The sequence below is a fragment of the Temnothorax nylanderi genome, unplaced genomic scaffold, assembly GCF_030848795.1.
Source record: "Temnothorax nylanderi isolate EJ_2023f unplaced genomic scaffold, tnyl_v1.0 TNYL_tig0057_pilon, whole genome shotgun sequence".
Classification (NCBI taxonomy): domain Eukaryota; kingdom Metazoa; phylum Arthropoda; class Insecta; order Hymenoptera; family Formicidae; genus Temnothorax; species Temnothorax nylanderi.
Window position 1 is genome coordinate 1089560 of NW_027249119.1, and position 8997 is coordinate 1098556.

The 8997-nt window shown below is 33.5% G+C and overlaps 1 pseudogene; it reads right to left on the reverse strand.

Annotated features, from left to right (window-relative positions):
- On the reverse strand, window positions 1–6555 carry LOC139773134 (protein unc-45 homolog B-like; annotated as a pseudogene).
- Window positions 6556–8997: the final 2442 nt, after the last annotated feature.

Consider the following 8997-nt stretch of genomic DNA (forward strand, 5'->3'; position numbering starts at 1 on the left):
TCATGTTCTACATTTTTTGCTTTGTGATGATTTGTTCCCTTCGACGTTTCCCTTGATTATGATCCATTCCGCGGCAGCCTCTAAAGCAAGAGATGCTAATTCCTTGATCTTCTTTTGCACGGTATCGTTTTTGCTCAATGTTTTCAGTTATTCCATTATTATGTCTGTTTCCATGAGCTTCGCAGCGACGTCGTTCATGCTTCTCATCACGTTTAGCACAATTTTAATATTACTATATTGTACGTTTGGAGTAGAGAGGAAATAGCGTAGCTTTTTCATCGAGGAATCCAAGTTGAGTATTTCCTCACAAGTCTTTTTACTGACCGCCGTGATCCTCGCTAGACCTCCGGTATCAACTGTCTTTATTATCTTTATTTTTGTCGATTCGTCGTTCCACAATGTATCGAATACAAGATACATAATTTTAGAATCTAGCTTGCGACATTGGATAGCAATTTTACGGCATAAAGTCAAATTTTCAAATAGTAGTGCGGATTTGAGTTTCAACATGTAGTTATCCGATTTCACATAGTTGGCGAATTTCTCAAATCCTGCCTCGTTAAATATACGTTTTCGCATGTTGTCGTTGACGCTAGCTAGATTGCACAAAGCTGTTAGAGTCTCGCAAGTCTCATTTACGGAACACTCCGGGTCCAGGAGATTTACGATCGGCCGAACAACCTCCATGATTAGCTGACCGGGAAATGCAACCTCAGGATCTATTGTGAGTGCCAGATGGACCAAGGCTCGCGAAGCGTATTTCTTTCCCTTGTCTGTGCCATCCACATGCGCTAACGACAACAATGCCTCCGTGCCGCCTTCTTCAACAACTACTTCTCTCACTTCCTCTGGAATACATATCGTGTTGAATACGCGGGCTATCAATTCTTTGCAGTTCTGGTTGTTTGTTTTGGCGAGGCTCGCCAAAGCGCTGGTGACACCGGCCTTCGCTAACGCGCACCGTCTTTTATTCACGAATTCGTCGGTGTTCAGTTTCTCCTTTCGCCCGAAAATGTGATGATGCCGGCCAAACTTTAGCAATTCGTTCATCTCGGGTATGAGTTCTTGATTGCCATAAGCGTTACACAAATTTACCAACGTCGTGACCACGACATAAAGTACCGACTGATCGTCAGTCTTGGCAAGCTCGATAATCGCTTCAATGGCTTCTTCGTCTTCGATCAACTTCTCTTTGATCGCGGCGTGGGTGGTGAGATACGACAGGCTTATAATGGCCCATTTTCTCATGTCTTCTTTCTCAGGATTGATCAAGAAACGTCTGGAAATCTTGGCCAATTCTTTCGACATTCCATATGGGAACGAATTGAATATCGCGATATCGCGTAAACTGCTCTCTTCGAATCTGCTCAACTTGCACAGACTCACAAACGCTTGGACCCGAATTGAATCATCCTTAGATCGATACAGGTTCTCTCTCTCCAATGTTTCTATACCTTTTTCAAGGAACACGTTGAGATAATTATACTTAGTCGCAGCGGCAAAGATATATTCGCAAACTACTTTCTGTTGCAATACGTGATCCGTTTCCGCCATAGCGAGGATCATCTCAAACCTCCCTTTTTTATATATAATTGCGTCCGCAACATCTAACGGGCCGAATATTAAGGTTGTTATCGCAACTACTGCACGCACCTGTAAAGCAATCGATTAATTTATGATTTTTTTGGTAAAACGATCATTAATTTAAAAAATATTAATATACAGTTAGTTTTATTTGATTTTAATTAAAAATAGGAGAAATCTCTGTTTGGAGAAAATAAGAGAAATTAAGTTTCAGAACACATAAATGAAAAAGTCACAATCTCCAATAAATTTTGATTAAACTCTCATATTTTTATAATCGTATTTTAATGTAAAACAGAATATACAATACTGATAATTGAAAAAGAAGTATATTTTGACATTTTTGCTTAAAAAGTAGAATTTAAATTGCTCAAAAACGCTATAATTAAAAAGATGACCCAAGTTTAAATAATTTAAATAATGAAAAAAAATGTCGGAAAATACCGTCAATTCTGTACTAAGCAATGTATAAGACAAGTGCAAATTGTCTCCAATAAAGTCATCGACGGCGTTGATAAATGTTCTTTTATCATCATCATAGTACATCTTTTCATACATTTTTGTTAAGCACACGCTGATTAAAGATCGCGTAGAAGACGTAATGTTCATCGAGGATTCTTTGTATTTGTATTCCTCCAATTGACTGGCCACCTTCATTAATTTTTTCAAACCGTCAAATTCGACCAATCGTTTGGCCCAGTCTAACGTAGCATAATGAATGTTACGTGTAATAAATTGTATTATTGCGTCTCTAGCAAGGCCTGTTATCGTTTTACTTTTTACACTATTCAACAAGCACGATAGAATCGTGTCAATTTCTTTCTTATGCTCTTCGCACAAAGCCTCGTCGGGTTTTGAATCGGGTTCATTATTCATGCCGCTGTAGGTGTTCAATATATTCTGAAATTGAAATAACCAAGAAATTATTAAATTACACAACTCTACAAAAAAAAATTTTTTTCTTGTCCTTGGATTCATTTCATGATTTTCCTATTCATCATGCACCAAAATAAAGGAAAAATATCAATATCCCCTTTAAAGTTTGTTTTTGTAGTGGTAATACTAATAATACAGATTTTTGCGTTTTTATAGAAACAGTAACTAACACAAGTCAACATGAATTTTGCGTTTGAAATTAGGGTATGCAATTACGATAGGTTTATCGACAGTCATCCGAAAAAAATTTATATTTCATAAAAAAGTTTGCTTTTGTAGCCAGGAGAACGTTTGTACGATATTTTAAAAATCTATGATTTTAATTTTTATCTGTTAAAAAACCAAAACAAATATATTTTGTTATAGTTATATTTGGGGTTTAATAAGAGAAAGTACTCATGAACATAAAAGAAAGAGTAACAGGGTTCACTTCTGAACTTTTTTCCATTATTTTGTAAGCTAATATAATAGTTAAAGTTAATAAAAATAATATACAAATATATTTGTTTTGGTTTTTTAACAGATAAAAATTAAAATCATAGATTTTTTAAAATATCGTACAAACGTTCTCCTGGCTACAAAAGCAAACTTTTTTATGAAATATAAATTTTTTTCGGATGACTGTCGATAAACCTATCGTAATTGCATACCATAATTTCAAACGCAAAATTCATGTTGACTTGTGTTATTAATTACTGAAGTACGTGCATGATAACTACACGTTTTTCGCTTAAAATATTTACTTGTAAACAATATTGAGACGCGTTGACTCTCTCTGAAGATGTGCTGTTCATCATTTCCAGACACCAAGGCAGACCGACGTATTTCATAATAAATTCGGTTTGACTAATACTGTTTTTGCATAACTCGCCTACAATACGAATCGCGCTACAGATCATTTTCTCGCTTTTTTGCAGTTTCACAACATGTGTGATTTTGAATAAATTTTCCTCTTCGAAGATCTCCTCGGCACCAACTTTCTCACGTGCGAGCACAAGCAGATTATTCATAGCGGTTTCACGTTTCTCCTTTTCTGCACTCATGTGAAATGCTAGATCCAACATTGTGTATACCTAATACAAAGCAAAATTAAGCGTATACTTAAATATAATGATCTATAAAAAAAACTAAATAACTGTGAAACATAATATTTATGACGTGTTTTTTATCCATCTAGTGTGTGTAGACTATTAACGATAAGAGCTAATAATTACATAATAATAAAAACAAAAACTTTAATCCATTTGTCAAATTAAATGTTGCATTGAGTGAAACAAAAACTCTTATTATACTACCCACTCGGCATGTAATATTTCAGAGGCATTTCTGCAAAATTCCATTTGAAATATTACATCTTTCATTAATATTTCAGAAATTTTTCACGACCGTTTCTACATCATTTCGACAATGTTTCAATGTCCGCAATTATTTCAAATGCGACCATGCTGAAAGATTTCGGCAATGTTATGAAGTATTTCTCAAATAGGGGAGAGTTGGATATTACCGAGCCCCTAAGAATTGAAGCGTATATCTAAGCTTAGAAATGTTTCAAAAAAACAAAATGTGCAGTTTTAGATAGGTAATTTATTTGGCTATCCATATATAATAGTAATAATCTTCAAAGTTAAACATAAACTAAAATATTAACAATTTTCCAAAAAATGAGAAAACGCGGTATTACCGAACTGGTCTGATAATATCGTGCCTATAAAAATTACTCTGGCTTCAGCCAGTGACATGAAGTAGAACACAATAACAAAATGTTTTTTTTATATTTATGCATTAATATCGTCTAGTAGGTACCTACATATAAAAATAAGTGAATGTGTTAACAAATAACGATCATTATAAATTCAAATCAAAACTTAAGCAACGATCTTTTCTGTAAGCACCTTACATTGTAAACTAAACAGTCTTGGTAACTCTTAACACACAGTTATCGTTATACCTATTGTCTATGAATTACAAAAACAACTTTAAAATCTTATCAGTCTCCAAAATTCAATCAGTCTCAAAATTTCAACTTTAGGCAGAAAATTATCAAACTCAATCATTTCACTTTACAATCTTAAAATATATAGAAAAGAAACGCGTGTTTCTAAAATCATTTTGCAACCTAATTTTATAGTGTTTTAGCCTATCAAATGTGTCAAATTTAATTCTGTAATGTAAATATTATATTACTCACCTCTTATTGAAACTACCAGCAAAATTACAGTGAATAAGCAGAAAATCTTGCAGAGCGCAGTGTCTTCACATGGACGGCCGGAACGAACTGACAGCGCATTCGCGGGGGGTATTCCGTGTTAGTCTATGATATTAAGATCATTGTAGGCGCGTAATACAAATAGTTATTGAGTTAAACAGTGGCGCGGAATTGTCAACCGCGCGGTAATATCCAACTCTCCCCTATATCTACGAAATATTGCGGAAACACTTCAGAGATGTTTCAAATACATTTTACACTAAAAAAAATGTTTCGTATTAGCAAACAAAATTTTCTTACTGACGCAAAAACTATTTGTTGATATGTGAAAAATAAAATATTTTATTACCGGAACAAAAAAAATATATTAAGCCGTATATGTGCGTATAGCCGTCGCGCGTTTGTCCGAAGAAATCCGCTCTCTCAACCGGTCACCCATCCAAGTAGTATACCGGCGCCTTGTCGCTTGACATCGATGATCGAACAGGGTAGTGGTGATCCTCTGACTCTGACGCTTCTTTCTTTCTTATACTTGCTTATTTTGGTGAGCATAAAGCTATCGCATAACAATATTAACAATACAGATATACGAATAAATCTTTTTTGCCAGTCAGCGTCGAATATTATTTTATATTAAATATTATTAAATATTTTATATTTTATATTAAAAATGCCATATGACAAAATTTGGAATATCAGAAAATTCTTAATAAAAGAGAAAAAATGCAATAATTATATAATAATAAATTTAATTTTTTATAAGTTCTAAAGTCTGTCAGCAACTTTTCGGAAATATTACAAATGCAATGTTGTATGTGAAACATTCAAAAATATAACGCGTGCAATGCAAACGTAATAATAGTTTTATCATGTATCAGAAATGTTTCTAAACCATTGCATCTGCAATATTTCTCCCGCAATATTGTAGAAAATTCACTGCCTGCAATTCAATTTTTTATTACCTACGCAATCTTTCGAAGATTTTTCACAGGTATTTTAGATGCGGTGTTGCGTTTGATATGTTACAGAAATATTATTCGTGCAAAGTAAACGTAATAGTGCTTTTGTAGTGCTTTGAAAATGTTTCTGAAATATTGCATCTGCTACATTTTTTTGCAATATTACAGAAACTTATAAATATTGTAAACAACTTTCTGAAAGATTTCAGACATATTGTTAATGCAATATTGCAAAAAACATGGTGCAGGTACATTTTTGAAATATTTTAGATGCATAGTTGCAAGTGAGATGTTAATGAAGTGTTTCTGCATTGTTTCCGAATATTTCAATATTTCAGCAACATAACATGCCGAGTGGGCAATATATCTAGTATGAGAAATGTGTTACAGTTATTATCGAGACCAAATTATCATGTCTTGCTAGTAAATGAACTTTTGTAATAGTTATGTACATATTTACCTTGGCTCTAATTTCTGCATTTTCGTTAAGACGTTTTTGTAGAATTTCAAGTAAGCGCGCCGCTGCGGGTCGAACAATTTTGTTATTTGGGTAAGATGAATTTCCGCATCCCGATATGCCTCCTCGAATCTCTCTAACTCCATTAGCGCTTGACATCTGCGATACAATGCCTTGGGATCACTACAATGTATCATTAACGCCATATCACAGTCTTTAACCGCCTTGTCGTAATCATGCAGCATTAAATAAACGGCAGCTCGATTTTTGTAGTACACAGCTTCTTCAGCGTTGTCCTCTGCTAGTCTCAGTGCGTTTGTATAGTGATTCAGTGCTTTAGCCCAATTGCCTTTTTTATACTCTTCATTACCCTTTTCTTTCCATTCCTGTGCGGTCACATCTGACTCTGTCATGGTGGAATCATTCTCTACAACATCAATTACATAATGCTATATTATATATTTTAACATGGAAAGACTGTTTGCAATATTTTATACGTAGTATTTTAAATGCGGAAAGTATAAATGACGCAATTATTACTAAATATTTATATGCAAGTATGAGACATTATATAATGGAGGGAAAATAAACACACAATTCAATAACAACAAATGCAATTAGTAGCATAGGATCTTCATATAAATTGTAATTGATTGTTTGTGCAATTTTTATATTGGAAAGCCGACTTTTTTAACATTAAAAATCAGGTTTATTTCCGGTGAATCATTGACATAATTAGGAGCATTAGGCCCGCTAATTGCAATTCAATTATTGTCGATCGCGGAAATTCGGGTTTGGATCGACGACGAGGAGGTTCGGTTGCTTCATCGGGGGCAGTAGTGGGACGCGGGGGTTCTGGAAACAGCGCACTAGCGTTTGAAATAGTGGGAATGAAGGAGATTGCTCTGATTGGTCGCCGCGTGTATAGTGCGTGAAGCTGCTCACGATCGTGGCAGTCTAGCAGACGAAAAATCAAGCAATTTATGCTTTAATAATTAATTTTTCTACGAAATGTGCGGTAACCTTCCCCTTTCTTTCACTCATTTATTTGTAAATTATTAAGTTACATGTGCATATTTTTTTTTCCTTATCATTTGCATTTTTTCTTGCACTTATTTCATTCTGAAGGTGTGCAATATGTCATTTCCCATAAGAACCTATGTTAAAAATACAGCCAGTTTCATGAAATTTTAATATGTTGTTTTGGAATGCAAAATAGAATTATGTGAATTTTTTGGGAATTTTTCACCGTCCCGTTTTGAAAAAAATCTACTCCAAAAATTGTACTTTTTAAATTTTTGGAGTAGATTTTTTTCAAAACGGGACGGTGAAAACTTCCCAAAAAATTCACATAATTCTATTTTGCATTCCAGAACAACATATTAAAATTTCATGAATCTGGCTGCATATTTTTGTAGTGACGGAACCTCCTTAAGATGCTACACGAAAATATTTTATTTTGTTTTAACGTGAAAAATGCAATTATGTACACTTCGCTGCAAAAGTCAGGTAGCCCAGTCAAATTAGATTATTTTTGGGCGTTTGAATGAAAAAATTGCCGGCAAGCTGGAAATTGGTATACAGGTTCATTTTAGTGTTCTTTTAAACATACTAAAAGTCCCCATACATAGAGCGTGAGCCGGCTGCGCCATCTTGAAAAAAAGAGTACAAAAATAGGTTTTTTGCGAATAACTCGGAAATTATTAGTTTCACGGGAAAGAACATTCAGGGCGAAAATGTAGCTGATAAAATTCCTCGCAATTTGGTTTTTTGTAGAACTTCGTACGACCATTAGTTCCCGAGATAGATTTTTTTGAAGCATCGGGCAAATGAGGAAAGAGCTGTTTCTTCGAGCGTTTTTTCAAAATATCTGTTCTGGCTGTCCGAAAGTAAAAAATGCATACAATGAAAGTGAAAGAGAATTAAATTACCTACAAAATGCATTATTTATGTTATACCGCGCGACTAATATTTCTGGAAATATTACGGTTTAAATGAAATTTTGACTTTCGGAAATTATGAGAATAAATATTTCCTCGCAATATAAGTCGGAAATGGGTAGTCCTACGTAAAAAATTGTTAAAATCAAATAGAAAGGTTATTAAATTTTCATTATTTTGGTTTTTGACCGATTTGCATACGACTAATAGTATTTTTGATATCCGTAAAAGAAACGGTTTTTAGGTACACTTCTCAAAATGGCGGACTTCCAAGTTATCTTTTTTAAAAAAATACACATGTTTCTTGAAGTTTATTAAATTATCTTTAAAATGATTTTTTATTTGACCTTCTGTGATGAATACTTCCAGAGATATAGCCTTTTAAATATTTGTTTATGTTAAAAATTTCTTAATAATTTATAGTTTTTTTTTTACAAAACATGACATAAAATTACTTTAGAAAAAATAATATCTACATTTTTTCAAAAGTTTATATGCATATGTATGTGATCCTGCAGTGGAACCGGTTTTGAAATGAAAGTTTTTAAAAAATTGTTATTTCAATTATGCCTTTCTTAAGAGTTTTCGTAAAAAAATGGGGTGTGCCACACTTTTTTGTAATTTTCTCAGTTTCTATGAGAGATACGTACAAAATGTTTCAGACCAAATTTGAAGCTTATAAAATTTCCTGAAAAACAGTATATTCGGCATTAATATGCGACCAACAATTATACCAACAACAGATGCTAGAATAATGTTGCTCTTTTTTCCTCAGTTTACCGTAATTTTTAATGATTTAAATATTTTATTTATATACAATATAAGAACATTTAACGTGCTGTTAACCGTGTATTTGTTTATCTTTGATACATCCAGTTCTTTGGTCTGTTCAAATCCTATATAGTTTCGTATAAC